This window comes from Calypte anna, chromosome 1 (assembly GCF_003957555.1).
Source record: "Calypte anna isolate BGI_N300 chromosome 1, bCalAnn1_v1.p, whole genome shotgun sequence".
Lineage (NCBI taxonomy): Eukaryota > Metazoa > Chordata > Aves > Apodiformes > Trochilidae > Calypte > Calypte anna.
The window spans coordinates 131,608,000-131,626,075 of record NC_044244.1 but is presented as its reverse complement, the minus strand read 5'-3'; the positions used below and the strand labels follow the sequence as shown (position 1 = coordinate 131,626,075).

At 42.8% G+C, this 18,076-nt stretch overlaps 1 protein-coding gene across 1 annotated transcript in view; it reads left to right on the top strand.

The window, feature by feature from the left end:
• The first annotated feature begins 6,751 nt into the window (after window positions 1-6,751).
• The window catches only part of JADE3 (jade family PHD finger 3), a 68,143-nt gene continuing 56,818 nt past the window's right edge, over window positions 6,752-18,076 (top strand). Inside the window, exon 1 of the mRNA XM_030468945.1 lies at window positions 6,752-6,773. The gene's annotated coding sequence lies outside the window, so the exon portion shown is untranslated. The remainder of the gene's footprint in view (window positions 6,774-18,076) is intronic.

Genomic DNA, 18,076 nt, shown 5'->3' with positions numbered 1-18,076 from the left:
TACTAGATGCATGCTGGAGATGTGCTCGTGGCAAAACCTGATTGTTGTGGCTAGAATAGTAGAATTGTTCATTTAGAAAGCAGTTCCTTTGTATATCCCATTTAAACAGTTCAGAACTCCTGAAAACAGGCAAATATTTCATAAATCTCTAAACTCAGCTTTACACTGCTCATAAATTAAAATCCTCCAGATAGATATCATCTGGGGTAACTTTCATGAAGTGTAATTATTTGATAAGAAGTTGAATCACTGTATTGATATAATTTTCTTTTGAATATATTGAGTTAAATTGTGAAGCTTTAAAGAATGAAAGCTTTTCATGTACACAGCTATTATTGTACAATTTGGTGTTGTTGTTTGCTATTTTTTAAATCTTGTACCCGAATTGGATTTGAGTTGCCTAGTGATCTTTTTAAAATAGTACCTAAGTCATAGCAAAGCTGCCCGTAAGTATTTTCAGTTTTTACCAATCCCGTGCTCAGATACTAACACACAGAAGCTTTGTATCTGTGCCCTACTTGCCAGAAAGTCACCCATTTTCTTTTGTCATATCTAATAGTCATGTGTAAAATGCATGAATTTAAAAGTAACCCACTTATCAGGGTGCACTTACATAACTGGGACAGATTTTTTTTTTTTTCTCTAATTCCAAAAACAGCTTGAAACTTTTTATTTCAAAATAAGGGCTTCAGATATTCTGACTAATTGGTGCAAAAATTAGTTTTACTGACATAAACTTGAGCAATAACTCTGTAGCTGAATATCATCTTCTCTTAAGTGCTGGCTTTTAAGTGTTTAGGCTTTATTCTTCCAGCATTCAGCTTTCAATACATATTTAAATTAGCATTGCTAATATGTTTTCTAGAAGGTGAGGATTCCCCAGGCTTTTTTCCTAAAGATTTATTAAAAGAGACTGTGAAACAAGTCTTTTAAGACCTGATAAAAGCCCAGGTGCCTTTCTGAGTAATTCCTAAACTCAACAGTTTTTGCTATCATGTTCTTTGTTGACTCCTTTGGACCTTTGTGCCATTTCTTTTTTGAGTTAATGAGTAAGCCTTCTGAATCCTGTAAGGATGACATCAGTTTTTGGAGGTCTGGAGGAAGAGGTCTTCCAAGCAGTGTTTAAACCTGATCTATACCCTCTAAATTCAAGTGCAACATTATTAAAAGTTACGAGTAAGTGCCAGTTTTAAGCATTGTCTCAAGCATGCGTGGGTTTGAGCGGGATGGTGTAAGCAGGTTGTAGCACTTCATTTAAGTTGTGTGTAGTAGTGCTGCATACTTGCTGCAGTACATATGTTGGAAGGCATCTCTGTGGAGGTCCAACCCATTCCCTGGGCATTGCAGAGCTTACAGTATGAGCTATAGCAATTTGTGGAGCATAACAATTTCTGAAAAATTGTAACTTGTTGTATTGTCAGCCTGGAAGTTTTTCTCAAAGCTGCCTATTCTGAGCTCTGTCTTGCAATACAACCACCTACCTGTATGGGAAAACTTCACAAGCATCAAGCCTGGTAAAAGCAGGATGTACAGGAGGCTTCACTGAATGTTTGGGAGTCAAGTGTATTAACAAGCCACACATGAGTATCTTTGGTGTCCAGTTTGGTAAAAGAATGCTTTTTATTTCTTTCATCTCTGCAGAATGCCTGGGTGCTGCTAATGTTTGTGGTCATGCAGTCATCCTGATGCACATGTAGTCATCACTGGCTCTTAGTAAGAGAGGAGAGGGAAGTGAGAGAAGCTTTTAAAAAAATGCTGTAGTTTTCTGAGTATGCAAAGAAATATGTGCAACTGCTCTTTTTTTTCTTTTCCCTGCCAGAATGTATTCAGCATTCTAACCAGCATTTGTCAAATACGAGTCATCCTCTTTCCGGTTGCACAAGGCTTTAAAATTGCCCTTGTTGTCAAGGGCCTAAGAGATCTACCAAATATACATGGATTTCCCTACCATCCTTCTATTAAAACCGCTATAAAAAGTTTGTCCTTAAAAGCATCAGGTAAAGTTGTTTAATAGGAACAGTAAAGTTGTTTAATAGGAACAATAGTGGGGTTGAGATGCCCTTGGAGAGCATTTAAATGAGTGTTTGTCTGGCATTCCCTAAGTGCAAAGGCTAAAAGCAACATACTATTCACATATTCTACCCAAATGATGACACTGAATTTAAATCTGGGCAGCTCTGCAGTACTGAGAGCTCAAAGGGACTCTGGATGACAGTGGTATGTATCCCTCTGCTTTTCCAGCTTCATTTTGTCATAAGCATTGCAGTGATTACATCTCATTTCATAGGGCCATGAGAGAATCTCCACTTTCATTTATAGCTACTTTTTGTCCTCGTGAAGAAAACTTGAAAAGTTGTTTATTGCTGTTTGAGCCATTGAACTCAAGTGGCTCCAAACACAAAAACTGAAACAAACTTTTTGGGAGGGGGTGAGGAAGGGTGGAGTGACCATGACCTGTGATTTCTGAGCACCAAAGGGAGCAGCAGCCTCACTTCCCCCTTACTTATATTGATGCTGTATAGGAGATCACTCCCACATAGCATATAGGGCAACTTAAAGGCAACTTTCCAACTATTTTAGTCAAGATACACAGTTTGTTTCCTCACCAATACAAGCATAAGATGTATTCTTTGATTCTTTTTTGTTAGGTACTTACTGGAATGAGTTTAAGTTACAGTGCAATAATAGTGATAGGTTTTGAAAGCTGCTGGCAGTCCTCTCCATTCTGTGTTACTTTCTCAGAAGGAGAAGGATAAATCGAAGATCTCCCTAAGCACAAAAACTTTGAACTTGTTAGAGCCTGGGAAGTGAAGCTGCCACATTTTGCTTGAAAGAGAGCAAATGTTTCATGACTGTGGAAGTACTTTTTTTTTTTTTTCCTCGTTTGAATGTGCTGATCTTTTTACAAGACCAGACCTTCCCCCCCATTTCTGAAGTCCCTCAATAAAAACCACTTCAGGGGCTTTTTTTTTAAAGGATTCTGGAGATTAAATGGAAGGGCTGTGCTATGACCCGAGGGCATCTTTTGATAGCTGCCCCAACAGGTGCTAGAGGACCGGATTCAGTGTTAAAGGTAAAGAATCTTTTGAAGCTCTGAGTCCTTTTTGCTTCTCTTACTGATAGTATCAGAAACAGTTTTCAGTCACAAGAGCATTCAAAGACAGGTAGCCATCCCTAGGTAAGATTCTGCTTTGCATTTGTTTGCTGCAGAAGAATGAAAGTTACTTCAGGCTGGTGTTTGTGCTTTATGGTAACACTTAAATAATTGTGCTCATTGTGAAAAGTAAATAAGGGAGGTGCACTTTTCTCTCAGGAGTAGCTGCCAATGCTTGCTCTGCTTTCAAGGAGAAGATTTCACCTAAGGGATCTGGACTGCTGAAGAAGTGAGTTTTATACAGTGTCTGTGTTTCAAAGAAAGGTGCCATACCAGGCTTTGGTATCTGTGCATTTCTTTTATCAAAGTCAGCAAGAATCCCCGCCCATGGAGATTTCTACTCGGAGGCTGGGAATGCTGCAAGGTATTGGAGGTAAGGGGTATGAATTAACCTCTCAGACTTTCCAATTCTTATTTCTCCCCACTACTCCTCCATGACACTATGATGTGTTTGTTGTCTTTTACTTCACTGCCATCTGATCAGAGCAGATTTTGTAGAAAAAATACTTGAAAATCATTTGAAAATCACTTCTAGGTATTTCAATGAGAGATCCTCCTTTTGTGTCTCCAGTCCATGTTAAACTCTTTGTGACCCTGCTTCTCAGATGTTAAACATTATTTCAGTTTAACTTTCTTAATACCTGAAAGTACTATGGGGAGCCTATGTACCACTGAATAATGAATGGATTCAATTTGTATATGGGATACACATATACCTTATTTTATCCTGTCCGTATCTCTTATACTTCTAGTTTCCAGAGCATTCCTCCTTTGGGAAGACTTTATGCTTGTGCTGTATTTTATCAACATGTTAACATCTGGCTCTGTAAATTCTTCATATTCTCTAGGTGCATAAGAGCATCTGTAGTTCATCCTTTCTTGAGAAAATGTGGGAACTATGTTGCATGTCTTTAAAAAGAATGACAGTGTACAATCTGCTTCCTATTTATTCATCTTATTTGCTGCTCCTGTAGAAATGCATAGCAAATGTAAATGCAGTTCTGTGTAAATTCCTATTAAATGGTAAATAGTCTGCTAGAAGTTTACACAGGATGAGATAACAAAAAATTATTTGCACATACAAGCATATATTGAAATGAATAGCTCCACAGACTTTCTGTCATGGGTTTTCCTATATCACCTATCCTTTGACCCTGAGCCCACCATGTACAGCCGTGGATTTACTGTAGAACTAGAAGTTTGGATGTCCTCTTCTCCTGACATATTACAGCCAGTGCAGTGAGGTGTGTGTGATCCCAGGCATGGGAAATAAAGTTAGCCTTTGCCTGCATCTGCTCCTGGTGAAATCATTCACATATAAAGTAATCCATCAGGAAACTTCTCATAGGAGTATTTCATTCACTGATGGTAATACATGCTTTTCCTTTTCCTTCAGAATTATGAATACTTTAAACACCATATGTATACACTCTGGTAAGGTTTCATGGACATGCAAAACCCAGGAACTGGTTTAGAAGCCAAATGAAGATACTGGTACTTGATAATGGTTTCTGTTTAGTTTAATCCAATTGGACTTTAAATTCCTTTTATGATTAGAAAACAGGTCTTTTTCTATAGCACATGGACTTGGCTTCACCACTCTAAATTATCATCATTTTAGGCATGAAATCTCTTGACTAACAATCAGTATTTCCTGCCCTGCTGCCAAGACCACACAGCTTGATACAGAGTATTCCACAAGTGGAGGTGGTGGTGGTGGTAGAGGGGAGTGCTCTTGGTATTTTACTTGATGTTGTGGTTTTCTGAACCTGTTCTGAGTGTTTTTGTGGCAAGTATACATTAATGAACAGAAGGCAAATGAGGTGATCGCTGGTGTGTGAAGGAAGTGGTATCAGCACTGCTCTTTGGTTGTGGTCTAACTGCATTTGTAGAAAGCTACAATTCACGTTATATGCAGGAATACTAACCAGCTATTCAGAAGAAAAAAAAAGATGTGTTGCTTTGGTTTGGTTTTTGCTTTGTTTTTCAGCAGCTAGTAGGTCCATGGAAGGCCTTGCCAGCAGTGATTTGCAGTCAAAAGTCTACATGGATTCACTGAAAGCTCACTTGGATGAGAACTTGGAAAAGAGATCTGGTGAAGGTTACTAATGAGATGCACCATAGACTGCTTGGGAAATCTGGGTAAGTAGTTGTAGGCTTACAGAGTACTTAGGGGAAGTCTCTTAGTGTGGATGGCCACTTGGGACAGGAAGAAGTTGATGCAGGGGACCCATGACTTGGTAGAGGAGGTGGGAGGCTGTTGAGCTAGATGAACCATTTGGCCTGAAACAGTGTTTCCTTCCTTAGGTTCTGTTTCACCTCACCTTTTGGCTGCTGTCTGAAAACTAGAAGGTGCATCTCAGACGTGCCAAGGTATCTGTGTCATGCTTGCTGCTCATCTCTTCACTCCTTTTCCTTTGTATTCCTCTTTATTCTTGCTATATTTCTTCACTGTGCCTGGCCTAGAGAGAAGGGCTGTATCCCAGATTTGAGATTCCCAGGTTCAATTTCACTCTTCATCATGTTTCTGTAGCCCTTCCATGCCTCGATTAGTGTCTGGGCAGAGAATGGGGCTGTACCAGCCAGAGGGTGTTCTCCCAGTCAGTGTCTTTGCAGAGAGACTTGCTCTTACTTTTGTTAAGAAAGGCTACAAGGAAATCTGCAGGGCATTCGATGCCAAAGGATGCTTGGTAATAGCAGTATGGGAAATGCCTGTGGGGCCCAACAACAGAGTAGAGTTGCCAAATGTTTGCCACTGTTGCCTTCATTCTAAGTGATGCTTACTATTCTCTATCAACTCTGTCACAGGCCTAACACCACCAATAGCTGGCTAAAAGCTGCCCAAAGGCAGACTGTACGCTCACCACTTTACAAGTCGTGCTGCTTGCATAAAATGTTCTCAGCTTAGTGCTGGGGAAGGATGGGCACGCCCGTCCCCTTGGAAGGTGCTGGAAGACAGGTGGGATGTGGCGATGCACCTGGCCCATTAGCAGCAGCCCAGCCCAAAGCTGGGTCTCGGTAGCCAGCGGCTTTGAGGATGCGGGCTGGGAGCTGCTGCTCGCTTCTCATCTGCTCTGGGCACCTCGTGGGGAGAAGCCGCCTCCCGTCTCTCGCCCGGTCGGCGATGCGGTTCGCTTCCCTCAGCCCTAATGCCCATCTCAGGCCTCCTCCTCGATCTCCTTCCCGCCCGCTCACCGGGGCGGGCCGGTTCAGCTGGCAGGAAGGCCGGGCCCGGCGCGGCGCGGCCAGGGAGGGAAGGGGAAGAGGCGGGGCCTGGATCCCAGCAGTGTCAATAATACAATAGGGCTCTTGTGCGGTCGCCGCCGCCGGAGGAGGAGCGCTGGGGCGGGCGCGGGGCCGGGGCCTGGCTGCGGGCGCGCCGAGCAGCCGGCACGCAGGGCGGGAGCCGCCGCCGGCCACGGGCCCGGGCGGGCGGGCGGAGGCGATGCGCGCCGGCGCGGGACGGCACCAGCAGCCGCAGCAGGAGCAGCAGCCGCAGCAGCAGCCGCCGCCGCGGCGGGAGCGCCAGCCCTGACGGCCGCGGCCGCCCACGCCGGCGAGCAAGGGAGGAGGCGGCGGCGGCGCCCCGGACCGGGCCGTGCCGCGCCGGCGGCGGGAGGTGAGCGCGGCCCGGGCTGCCCGCATGGAGGCGGGGCGGGGGGCGGGCGCCGGGCTGCCGGGGCCGCCGCGCCGGGCCTGTGCACGGGGGAGGCGCCGGGCCTGCGGCGGGCGGGAGGCGGTGGCGGCGTTTGGCGCCAAGGCCGGGCTGGAGGAGGAGGAGGAGGAAGCAGCGGCGAGCCGGGGGGAGGCTGCGGGTCCAGCGGGTACGTGGGGCGGCCGGGGAGCGCGGAGCTGGGCTGGGGGTGGCGACCGGGCCGTGCAGTGCCGGGTGGGCAGCGTCCCCCCCCCCGGCGAGCTGCCCCTCCGGCGTGGGCGCTGCGGACCCGGCCGCGTCCGGAGGGAAAAGTTACGGAGGTTCCCCCGCCCCGCCGGAGTCGGGCCTCCTCCCCGCCCCCGTGCTCGCCGGGCTGTGCCCGCGGGGGGCGGCGGGGCCTGGGCAGGGGCTGGGCGGCGGCGGCGGCCCCCGGCGAAGCGCCCTTTTGTTCGCCGCAGCCCGGAGAGGCGGCGACCCGCCGGTGCCCGAGCCGGTGGGGCCCTGCGGAGCGCGGCTGGGCGTGGCGGCGGGGCGGGCGGACAGGCAGACGGGCAGCGAGCTGGGTGCTTGTCCGCTGCCGAGCACCGCTCCGCCGGTATGTCGAGGAACTTGCTAGAACTGAGTTTGACAATGAAGCGCTAGCGCAGCCCTCCCGCCGGCCCGACCCGCCGCGCCGTCGAGGTAAGTTTATCCTGGGTAAAGGGCGCCGATAGCATCTGAGTCGGTGCCCCCCCGCCCCCATGCCGGTGGGGATGGGGACGAGAAGATCCTGAGGGCGCTTCTCCGGTTCCAGCCTTCCTCCCTCGCACGGTGTTGGCTTCAGTCTTCCCCGTCGTTCTGCAAAGGCATGGATGGCTTCGCCGTACGGGCGTGCGGCGGCCGGCGTGGTTAGCGGCCGGGGGTGTAGCGAAAGTAGCACTTGCGGATAATTCTGTGGTGATTAATGTCAGAGCTGGGTACAAAAAATGCATCTTAATGGGAGGAATAAATGCTGCTGTCTTTTGGTTTCTAACTACAGCTCTTTTATGAAAAGCATCTAGAGTTATTTGAAGAGTTGAGCTATTGTTCACAAATGGTTTTAATGAGTGGTTGTGTACTTTAAATAAAATATCACTGTATTAGCACTGTACTTTAAAGCAGGTTGTTTTGTTTTTTTTTAATGTTTGGGAAAAAGGGGTTGCTGGAGACTGCATCCACTTGCGATTAGAAATGCTGTGATTAAAATACACCACATGCTTGAAAGCTGTTTTGCTTCTCCGTTAACGTAAAAGAAGGGTCTTTGCACTAAAACTGAAAGACTTAGAGAACTGTGTTTTGTGTTGCTGCATGCGAAGTGCTTTATCTGCAGCCGACTTTTTACGTCATTCGTGTTGGTGCTTGTTGTGGGCTGTTCTGTAGAGCATCCCGAGCACACCTGCTAATCTCTACAAAGTGAGACTGTATTTTAGCGATGTTTAGAGCTAACATGAAAATGTGAGGGGGGCTGGCTGGGATTAGAGAGGAAAGGGTGACCTGGGTGAAGGCACTTCAGCATAACCATCAAGCCTGAATGAACACAAGAGTTCCTTACATGGACATCAGAAGAGCCTTCACCTGTAGTTACTGAAGGGAGAAAATGCAACTTGGAGTTGCTATAATTAAGAAAGTGCTTTTTCAATTTAAAAGCAAGTTAGTGCTTTTAGGATCCAAAGTTTTGTGGGTTTTTTAATGAACATCTGATCTCTTATTAGACAACATGTGACATGCCCTGTTTATTCCAAAGAGGAGCAGAAGAAAGTTCTCCTCTGCAAAAGTTGGGCTTTGTTTGCAGTAAAAGTCACCAAAATAATGAGAACTGTTTTCATTACCTTTCCTTCATTTGATGTTTCCTCTTTCTAGGTTCCTTTTTGAGAACAGGCCTCTCTCCCCCAGCAAGAAAAATTCCCCTGAAGTTGGGTCAGTCAGTGCAACTGTGGGGGTTTTTCTTGTTTGTTTTGTTTGTTATGTATGGGAAGTAGGTACTCACAAAGATCTGCTGAAGAGCTAATGCAGAAACATATGCAGTGGCATTTATTTGCAAGAATGCATGTTTTGGAATCATGTTAAAATCATGAAAATCCACTCTGAATGTAAAAGTCTAGACTAGGAGATCTCAGAATAAATTATTTTTATTGCTGTGGGGTTCTGTGGACTTCCTCTCCAGGGCAGAAAATCAGGAAGCGTCTGTCTGGAATTTATCGGGATACCTGAGATTGTTGTGGGCTTTTATTTATTTCTTTTTATTTTTTAAATGCCCGCAGTTTTCAGAGAGCTGCGTGGCTCGCTTGTGGAGGAGTGTTTCCAAAGGCTGCCTATCTACAGTCGAGTGTTATTTTTATCTGTGTGGCTTTTCTGTAGGTACGTACAGGCAGGCAACATGTGTAAGAGGTTGCTGTAGCTGGCCTGTGGGGTGTCATGACTGGTGGTGACCTGAACTCTTGACTGGTGTGGTGTGGGAGCCCAGGGTGGTAAGGTCTAGGTTTGTCAGACCTGCTGGTGGGAAGCTGAGTTAAACCCTGTGCGCTGCAGTGAGTTTGAGTTTGAAATCAATAACCCTACTGTGTTGCCCGTGGTCTATTTTGGTAGCTTATTTCAATCTTTGAAATTAATTTCTGACCATCGTGCCCCAGAGGGTAAGGAGCACAGCGTGGTGTCTGTGCATTTTTGGTTAGCTTAGAGAGACCTGGGATGTGTCTAGAGTAATGAACGTGTACCCATTTTTATTGTGCATCTTTAATCATCCATGGATGAAAATCTTACATAAGCCTCTGTTTCTGTGGTGTGTCTTTCTCCTTGAGTTCCTAGAAGTCTCTTTTAAAAGAAGTTGGTATGTGCTACTGGGGGCTCTTGCCTGAGCAGATTTGATAGTGTAGCATTATGCCCACTCTTCAGAAAATGCAGGGCAATTTAATAACAAATAATGTTGCATTCAACAGAAATTTAAAAGTTAATATATTTTTAAGCGTGTGTATCATTCTCTCCATGTGTTTTATAACAAAAAAGAAATTTGCCATTTTGCCTAGGTCAGTGGTGATGGTGGTTTTTGTTTCACCACTTCTTGCATTATACACAGAAATGGACTTGGCCTAACCTTGCTGTTAGATTGTGCCAATTTAATCTCTCCCCACTCCTGCAGCTTTTGCAACAGCTACAGCTAAGGGGTGTTGGGGCTTTCAGATTTCTGAAGAGGGGAACCCTTCCCCTGAAATCATTTGGCATTTCTCTTTCCTGAAGATCTGAAGTGTTTGTAACACTCGAGGCTTCATGTAATTGGAGACTTAAATGCAATTTTGACATACTTTACTTAAAATGGAAACTAACAAGTTAATAATAGCTCTTATCGGGGATATTTATGTAATGGAAGCCAGCAGATGCTATTTGCATCTCGAAGAGCTGATGTATAAAATGTTATGTCAGGGCCCTGGCAGGTTTTGTGCTGGCGGAGGCTGTGTCAGGTGGGAGTGGGAGATGCCTGAGATCTGTAGGTCTTGATTACACTTATGAAAAGTGAGATAACTATGAAATTTTGCATTTTTAGCACTCAGCTGATTTTATCTTAATGCTGTTATTTAAAATGAAAAGAATTGGGGGGGCGATTTCTTTTATATTTATCCATGTTAAATGATCATTTACACTGTCACTTGAAAATTACTTTTCTTAATACTATCTTTTAGCTATAACTGCACATCTGGTGTTCAGAAGCCCTAAAAAGTATGTTTATCAATAGTATTTTTATAGATGCATCAACTTTTTTCAGCTATAAGATGGTATCTGGTAAAGAAGTTTTGGAAATATAATGTGATAGCCTGGGTGTTGACTTCTGTGGAGAATTATCAGACCCACGTGCTGCTGGCTCTTGTCTTTCCACTTCTGTGTAATTACTAACCACCTCCCAGTTTCCTTGGCCTGTTTGCTCTTTCACACTTAACTTACTTCCAAGTCACCCTTCTATAGATGGCATCTGAACTTTTCCAGCATTTGAGATCTGATTTCAGCATGTAGGAGTTGAAGAATGTGGGGATTAGAGCAGTCTGAGAAGTGTGGTCTTGGGCCTAACGAAAGCTCCTGCATTTATAGAGCTGTAATAAAAGCTTTACTTGGATTTAAAGAAGTGGAGGAGACCCTGAGGTGTGAGCACGACTCTGGTGACAGTTGTGAAGCCACCCTGTTCAGGGCAACGGGAGAAGGTGGGAGGATAAGCTCGTGACTGCTGATGCTATTTGTTAAAACAACTTTCTCCTGGATTAAATACTGGGATGCTTGCCGAAGCTTGTTAAACTTTGTTTGAAAACTTTGGAGAGCTTTCCTTCTTTAAAGTACACCTGTTACAGGATTGGATTACAGAACTGTGTTCCTTGCTTATTGAATTGAATGCTGAACATAACATATCGTGTTGTTGATGCCTCCTTGTGTTTTAATTAGAGCTGTAGGGATGTCTTAAAAAACAGGTTTATACACATGCCTGACTGGTTGCTAGCATGAATATGCTTGTCACATGGTCCTGAGGGAATTGGGTTTTACTTTGCTGATCTACAGTCCAGGGCTTTCCCCCCTTCACTGTAAAAAAATAATTGCCTGAGTATTTTCTGAGCCTCTGTCATAGCTGCTAAAAGCTCTTGACTGCATGGTGGCCTTTGCTGGCGGCGGGTTCAGGGTCTCATTCATGTGCCAGAGAGCAGTTCTGTGCCTGGTCAAGTGGTTTTGGTGCTCAGCAAGTCCAGCAGCTTCCAGAGGCCCTGTGTGGTGGGACAGGAGAGGTGGGGATGCTTGGGATTGTCCAGCGGGAGGAGCGCCCGGCAGGCTGGGCAAAAGCAAAACAACTGACTAGGAGCCCGTGTTTCAAATAGGTAATTTTGTGGGGCTGTGTTAAGAACTGTTTTCCAAGCTTTGTTTTAGATTTATGGGTAGCTTTTGTTTTGGAATGCCATCTTGGGTAGGTGGACAAGTAGTGGGAGAAAATCTCTTCTGCACAAGACACGCCTGTGTGTGCTAAATAGTTCATCGTGCAATACTGGGTACCTGAAAATTTTAAATATGCAAATAAATGGCCTATCTGCTACAAACGTTAGGCATAAGTTTCCTCTCGAAGATATTTTGGTTGTTAGGTTGTATCAGCCTAGCAGCTGTCAGTAATGTGTGTTCAAGAGCCCTTGAAAATCTTAACTAAACTCTGAGCTTTCATTCATACTAGTTTAAAAATGTGAGTATTGGTTTAACAGACCAGACAATTTAAAAAATAGTGTTTGCTTTAAAGAGCATGAACAAAAAATTGTTATTTTAATGGACAAATATTTAAATTGTCCCAACGTAACAAGTAAAGCGGAATAAAATGACAGTATTTTCTTTCTGCTGCAGCGTAGAAAATCTTGTGTCTTGAACCATTTGATACAAAAAATAGATAGGAGAAGTGTCTATCCTGACAAGATAGGAAGAAAATGTCCCTGTTGGGATTACTTGTGGTTTTTAATTCTCTTTATTGTTCTGCTTATAACTACTTGTATTTTTTTAATATTCTTCCAATGTTAATTTGAAGGCTTTTATGTCTAAGTGGCTGTAGAGGAGTCAAAATTTGAAATATTGCCATGTCCCACCCAGGTTTTGGCTTTGATGAGAAAAACCCAGGGGAAAAAAAAACAAAAACACAAACAAAAAACCAAACCCAAACCAAAAACCTCATGGAGCTAAAATATGCAGTTGTGGAGACAAGAAAATGGTAGGTTCAGCAATTATCTGGTGAGGAGGAGCCTCAGCAGGAGAGGTAAGAGTAATACACCTTCTACTTTTATAAGTGCTTGCAAGGGAAGAGGAGCAATAAAGTCATACTGCTCTTCTTGCTTTCATGCGAACAGACTCTTTTTCTAGAAAGTATTTGACTGAAATACTGGTAATGGGTGGTTATGGTGCAGTGTAAGCCTTGTTAAATGTTCTTTGATAGGAAGAAGTGCTCATTTCCAGCACAGAACTTAGTTTTCTCTTGTTTTTTTCAAGTGTGCAGACCACTGACTGATGGTCTGACAAGGGAAGGGGAAAGGTTACTTGGTCCTCATGTTGCGAGGCTTTGAAAGTGTTGACCTTGTTTGGGGGGAGTTGTAGCAACTCTTTAACTTCAGCCGGTTTAGACAGCAGTTGTGTTCCTTAACAAAAATCAAACTGACTGCCATTTAAGAAACAGAAAGGCAGATACTTAAACGTGATAATGAAGTGGCGTTTTTCCTTATGTTAACGTAATAATTTCCAGCATAGCGTGAAACGAGCGATCTTAAGAAGTGAAGCATTTTGTCTGACAAATTGGAACTTGCAGCTCTGCAACGTTATGTGCTAAAGGTAAAGGAGGGACTATGAAGTTGATCTTAAACAAGCACTTGGTATTAAGAACAGCAATATTGTAACAGTGGTTGTCATACATAGGAAGTAAAGTTTGCTGCTGCTTAATGGTATTAATTCTTGTATGGATGTGATTTTTGCAAGAGATTTTGCATTACAGAAATTAATTTTCTGTGCTTTTTTTGCTTAGTGCTTCTTCACTTTCTTGGACTAAAGAAAAAGCCACAAAGATGAAAAAAAAGTGAGATGAAATAATTCCCAATATTTTATATAAATAAAAATAATGCAAGATTGTTGGATGTGCTCTTTGCAACTATCCATCAAGTTTTGGTTTTTGTTGGTTGCCCAGTGACAGTTTGTGAAACTTCTAAAAGTTTTTCTTTATTTAGGTACTTTTCAGATATTTAAGTATGTTCAAGTTGGGAACTAATGTATTTTTTATCAAAATACATTTTTATTCAGCTAGTGTACAGGGTGTACTTACCATATCAATTGAATGAGATTTTGCCATTGGCTAGCAGGCTACATCCATGTCTGCTTCTGCAATTTTGAGGTAGATTTGACTTGCTACAATTGGATCTATATGCCTATACAGAGGTGAAATACCTGTGGTATAACTGTTGCCAAATATGAAGACTCTGACCTAAGATCAGTGAAGGATGAGGTTAAAGCTTTCTTAATATATCAGTATTTAGTGTCCTCTTTCTTTCCTTTATTGCTTAAAGCTGAGTATATATGGTTCTTTGCTAGATTTGATGGGATGTTTTTTTGTTTTTCATCCTTTGTAAATGCCATAAAACTTCTGAAGGTGAGACATAAGTTATTAGAAAGCTCGCACTGGTGATAATCAGCTCATTATCAGTCAGAACCCGTGACTCCAATTACGTGGGTTAATCTGGCTTAAGTGTTGTCTTAGATCCTTTGTTTTGTGTCTTCTGTGTACTTGCTCTAGGTATTTGGAAGCTTCTGTATGTAACAGCAAAAGGCAGGGATATGCATGGATTTAGGCTGCTGAATGCTTAATAGCTTTTGCAGGTGCCGTTTCATTATCTCCATAAGATTATTGAAATAAATTTGTTTTCTGCATGCTTGACCTTCTGTATTTCAAAAAGTCCACTTTTGAGGTGTGAATGGGTTAAGAGCTGGAAAAAAAACATCTAGAGTAAATTAAAAAGGAAAAAAAAATGCCTCAAGTGCACATGATAACTTGATGTGATTTATAGTTCTGACTTATCTCTCCCAGCCATGTCTTTGATGCCTTTGTAGTCTCCTGTTGGCTGCCCTCTCTTCTCTGCCTTGACTTCCCAACTTTTTCCTTGTTATTGGAGAAAACAGAATTTCTAGTGAGTGTCTGCAGCCTTCTGGGGCTTGACCCTATAAAGCAGCTTGGTCAAATTAAATTTGTCTCCTCTCCCAGATTCCAGACAGTATGGACTTTCAGATTATTTGCAGTCAGCCTGAAAATATTTTGGCAGACCTTCTGGGATTTTTTTGAGTAGGATTTATGTAGGTTTGCTAGGTCTGATAAAGAGGTGTTTTTATGTGAGGTGGGGTTTTTTTTTGATTTTTTTTTTTCTGGCTAGTACATCTGTGTAGGTTTACATACCTGTTTATGGTTTAGGCCCAGCCAACAGCAAAGAACCACATGGCCTTATAGGCAGCGTCTGCTGAAAAATCAAAATATATTTTTTAATATTCCCAGAAAATAACACAATCATTATACAACTTTTTTTTTTTTTCTTCTTAAATGAATGCTTGTATTGATGTGTTGAGTATTTTGTGTATGTGTACGTTGTGCTTGGTTAAGCAAGTTGAATCTGTGTCTTTGACTTAAAGTTGCTGATGTGTGATTTGTACTGATAGTATGTTTCAAAAGCAGATTCTACTTTTATGTGCCAAGAGGAACCTCTGGAAAACCAAGACAGTGGGAAAGCATTGGTTTAGTGGAGTAACATTCAAAACATTCAAAGTAACCCGGATGCACTTGTTTGCAAATCTTTTTTTGACCGTTTTCAACCCTATAATTTTTTTTTTTTAACTTTGTTTTCTTTCCTCCTTGAAATCTCTTTGGGGAATCTGTATGAAGCTCATTTTGTCAAAAAACCCATTGATTTCTAACAATTTTATGGTGTTGCACTACTGTAACTACATTCTAGTGATCAGACTGGTTATTCGAGTCTGAAGAAATGGCATTGCTGTCAGTCCTTGAGTGAGGGCTGTGGAATTTGAGCCTGCTTCATTCCCATACCAGACTGTCCATGCCAAAGCATCTTTAGGTCTGTGTTTTAATGTCACGTTATGGTACTCCGTAGCACCTCTGCCTCTTCACTATAGTTGTAGTCAGTCAGAAGTGTGAGTTTAAATGCATGATGAAAATTCTCAAAAGAGGAAAAATTCAGCTCCTTTGTTTACTTTTTCTGTTGAACAGTGCAGGGCTGACAGGACTTTTTGTGCTTCAGGTAAGCAGAAGTGATGTAAAACTTGGGGAAGAGGGGTGCAAAAAGCTGTTGTTTTGTTTTGATTTTTTTTTTCCTTTTCCCCTTTGGGTCATGAACGGAGTTTGTCAAGTGAAGCACAAGGGACCTTGATGTCATTCCTGTATCTGAAGTGCAGAAATACCAGGATGTTTCTAGGGAGCAGGTCACCTCCTGAGAGTGGGTGACAGCCTGTGCCTACAGATGTGGCAGGCTCTGTACATCTAGTTTAACCCCTTGGTAAACAATGTCAAACACTTTGCCTCTGTAAAGATTACAGCTTTGTGTAGTGGAAATCTTAAACTACAAAAAATTATAAAGGCCAGTATATTTATAGACAATTTTATTAAAAGTCATGTTTTTTCCTTTTGATGGAAAGCTCTTCTTGAAGCAGATCCTTTAAAAGAATTGTTCACTTGCATTACAACTTGGTCTTGCAAACCCCCCCTTTCCCAGCATGCCAAAATCAGGAAATTTTGAGAAGAAAACCTCAGTTTTGTTGCTCAGGAGTTCTGCTAAGAATTTCATCAGATAAATGCCTTGCTAATTTCTGGCTTTGTTTTGGCACTGGTTTAAAATCCTATTAACCAACCAAGACCAAATTTTCCTTGCTTGTTTCTCAGATCTTGTCATGGGCTTGTCTGAGTGGGAATGGCTTTGGGAAAAAATCAGTCTGCTAACACAGGTTTCTCTTTCATAGTGTGAATACCAAAACAAATCTCCAACCTTTTCTGACGATTTTAGGGGATCTTCAAGGAAGAATTCATTTTTAGTTGCTGCTATGTCATTTCCAACCATAAAAGATGAAGCTGATGGAGTCTTGTTTACTGTGATTTTGTGTCTGCTGCTTTGTTAACTGTAATTTGATTGTGCTCCAAGCCTTGTTTTGTGGTCGAAGTGGAAAGCTTGGGTGCTTTATTTATTTATGGAGTTTCTTTGCAGGGGGAGGTGACAGTTTGAGTGCTGGTGTGATGGTCAGATGCCTGCCCAAGAAAGAACAGGGGGCTTTTCCTTATGAAATCTCACAAATCTTCACAAAATGAAGGATTTTTTAAGTACTTAAAATCACTGTGATGAGCAAGTGAAATTATAGCTCTGTTATTTATTATCTTGCTCTTCTTTTTTTTCTCTCGTTTGGTTAAATACTGCCTGCACTTTTGATAGGAGGTGAGCTGTTCATGATGGTGATTTTTGAGACCACCTTCAAGGTCAGGAATATTCAGGATGCCCATGCTCTTTTAAGTACTCAAATTCCTCATACCCAGAGCAGTCACAGAAACTTGAAAGCTCATGTTCTGTAGCCTATGCAAACAACCCCAGTGTTGTACACTGGCAAACTTAATGTATCCAGAAAAGGAGACACAGTCTTTTCATGACTGCTGAAATCCAGCTGTGAGAGAGCTTTCCTCCTGTAATCCAGACATAAGTATTCTTAATCTTTTCTTTAAGCTAAATGATGTCAATTAGTTGTGGGTTGTTTAGGTTGTTTTTTTTTCCTATTTGCATTAACAATGGAGCAGAGGCTCATCAGGCTCATTGGTTTTGTGAAACCTGCTGGTGGTCTGAGGTGAAGCTCCTGATGCTACCCAGCAGTTGGTGGCCATTGTGTGATGAAGTGGTTGAACGTGATGGCTCGACATAGATAAGGAAAAGCTTGCTCAGACTGGTTTTCTGGCAGAAAACCATTCTGGTGGTAATAGCCATGGGTGCTTCTGTACTGCAGGCAGTGAGGGAAAGTGGTTGAAGGGCTTGGTGTTTGGTAGCTGGGGCAGGGAAGGAGGAGGCATTTGAGGCTGGGTATTTGTAGACAGGTAGGAGGGCTGGGAAGGTAAGGGGCAGCTTTTGCTGAGGCCTTATGGAATTGGATGACTGAAGGGTGCATGTGAGGAGAGGACAAAGGAAGTATGGATCTGGTTCCTGGAGGTGCCTTTTTGAGAGCTGCAAAGCAGCAGGTGTATCTGTGAGAGAGATTTCTGGCATTGTTCCCTCTTAGGTGTATGTCCTAAACATGCTTGGCACTTTGAGTCCCACTGTAAAGACCTTTCCATTTGCTGCATGCAGAGTTAGAGCCTTATGAGGTTTATTTCTTCCTGTTATTCTGAAGCCAGAGATCTAACTTGAATGCATGGAAGTGCGCAGCTTGGTATTATTTCAGTCCAAAGTCTAAATCTGGCCCTTCATCTTTTATTTTGTCAGTGTGTGTAGGATTCAGCAAGAAGTAGAGCTTCTTTTAGCATTTGTGACTCTCTTGTGTGTTTGATGGGGTCATGGGACTTGATTCAGAGTGTATGAGAATGGTATGGCTGTGCCATCAGAAATAGTACATCTGTTACCATACTTTAAAAGTTCTCACACTTGGTGAATTGCTTCATTTTTTAAGGTCTCCACTAAAGATATCCATAACCACTTACAAATACAGTTTCATTAAAAGATGAAAATTAGCTATGGGAA